This window comes from Epinephelus moara, chromosome 7 (assembly GCF_006386435.1).
Source record: "Epinephelus moara isolate mb chromosome 7, YSFRI_EMoa_1.0, whole genome shotgun sequence".
NCBI lineage: Eukaryota > Metazoa > Chordata > Actinopteri > Perciformes > Serranidae > Epinephelus > Epinephelus moara.
In genome coordinates this window covers 5,893,255-5,895,486 of record NC_065512.1, presented here as the reverse complement: position 1 = coordinate 5,895,486, position 2,232 = coordinate 5,893,255, and positions in this window count along the sequence as shown.

The window sequence follows — 2,232 nt, the reverse complement described above, 5'->3', positions numbered from 1 at the left end:
ATGTCTTCCTCTCCATAAGTCTCCGGTGTTTCGCTCCTTTCCGCCGCTGTAGCGATCTTTTCCCTCTGCAACCCCGGTGTGTTTTCCTCCAAAGTTCAGCAGGGATATCCTCCCTCACCGTAGCCAAGCCGGCCGGCTTCAGCTCCATCAGCTGATCCCTGGAGTAAACAATGCGGTGTTGCTGAGCGACGATCGAGTGGCAGAGTAAAAGGAGCGATTCCACCACAAGCAAAACAACAAAAAAAACAATCAGCATTTTTTTGCCCAATGTCTTTCCTATGGGAACATCTTCAAATCCTCTTCAAATCCTCTTCAACCCACTCCACTTGGAGGAGCTACTGTTTCAGCATACTTTCAGCTAGAGACTTCATTCAGACTTTAAACAGGTCCCAACAACTTCAGCTATTCTCCTGTAATTCAGCTATTTGATATCTTCTACTGTTTTTGAGTTTTCACAGTCTTAAAGAAGCCAACACCCACCGAGAACGTGTTTGGCTTTACACCAAGTATGTGGACACAGCTCTCACTTTGGTCACACAGGGACCGGATGGCTCGTAGTAGCAAGCCCAGTACCCCGTACACCCGCAGCACCACCCACAAGACCCCCGAGGGACGTGGTCGTAAGCCTTCTCCAAGTCCACAAAGCACATGGAGACTGGATGGGCAAACTCCCACGACCCCTCCAGCAACCTCGCAAGGGTAAAGAGCTGGTCCACTGTTCCACGGCCAGGATGGAATCCGCATTGCTCCTCCTGAATCCAAGGATCGACAGTCGGTCGGAGCCTCCTTTCCAGCACCCTGGAGTAAACTTTACTCGGGTGGCTGAGCAGTGTGATACAAGAATAGTTGGAACACACCCTCTGGTCCTCTTTTTTTAAAAAGGGGACCACCACCCCGGTCTACCACTCTGCAGGCACTGTACCTGACCTCCACGCAACACTGAAAAGGCGTGTCAGCCAAGACAGCCCAACAGTGTCCAGAGCCTTCAGCATCTCAGGGTGAATCTCATCCACACCTGGTGCCTTGTTGCTGATGACTGGATATGGGCAAGAGTTCCCCTGAGCCTTCAGGCTCTGCTGATAGGGTATGGGCAAGAGTTCCCCTGAGCCTTAAGGCTCTGCCTGATTCACGGTGGACGTGATGGTCAGGTTCAGGAGCTCCTCGAAGTGCTCCTTCCACCGCTCGACGGTGTCCCCAGTTCGGGTCAGCAGTTCTCCTTCTCTGCTGAGCACAGCCTGAGACAAGCCCTGCTTCCCCTTCCTAAGGTGTCTAACAGTCTGCCAGAACTTCCTTGAGGCCAACCGAAAGTCCTTCTTCATAGACTCCTGTACTCCTCCCACACCCAAGTTTTTGCTTCAGCGACCGCCACAGCTGCAGCCCTTCTGGCCAACCACTACCTGTCTGCTGCTTCAGGAGACCCCTGGGCCAGCCAGGCCCGAAAGGCCTCCCTGGAGTCCACCAGCGAGTTCTTCGGTTGCCGCCAAGACAGGCACAGACAACCTTCTGACCACAGCTCCTAGCACCTGCCTCCACAATGGAGGCTTTGAACATGGATCACTCAGACTCCATGGATGCACATGAAATTCTTCCGGAGGTGGGAGATGAAGACCCCACGGACAGGGGCCTCAGCCAGTTTCAGCCAGTTTCCAGCTCACCCTCACTACACGTTTGGGTTTACCAGGTCTGTCCAGCAGCTTCCCCTGCCATCTGATCCAACTCAACACCAGGTGGTGATCAGTTGACAGCTCTGCTTCTCTCTTCACCCAAGTGTCCAAGACACATGGCCGCAGATCTGATGATACAACCACAAGGTTGATCATCGATCTTTGGCCAAGGGTGTTCCGGTACCAGGTACACTTATGAACTTCCCTGTGCTCGAACATGGTATTCGTTATGGTCAGTCCATGATTCGCACAGGCAGGCCATTCCTCCCAATCACCCATTTCCGGGTTTCTCCGTCATTGCCCATATGAACATTGAAGGAATTTAAGGAAAAGATTACTCCGTCGTTAAATTCAATACCAAGTCCCTCAGTAACAGAGGTTTCCTGTACCGACTTTGATCATTTTGTCGATAGCGCCGTAGGCTCGCTGCGAACAACACTTGACTCTGTAGCTCCTCTTAAAAAGAAGTTAAAAAAGCAAAGAAAGTTCGCTCCTTGGTATAACTCTCAAACCCGTAAGTTAAAACAAATATCGCGAAAATTTGAAAGGAATTGGCGATTAACCAAAC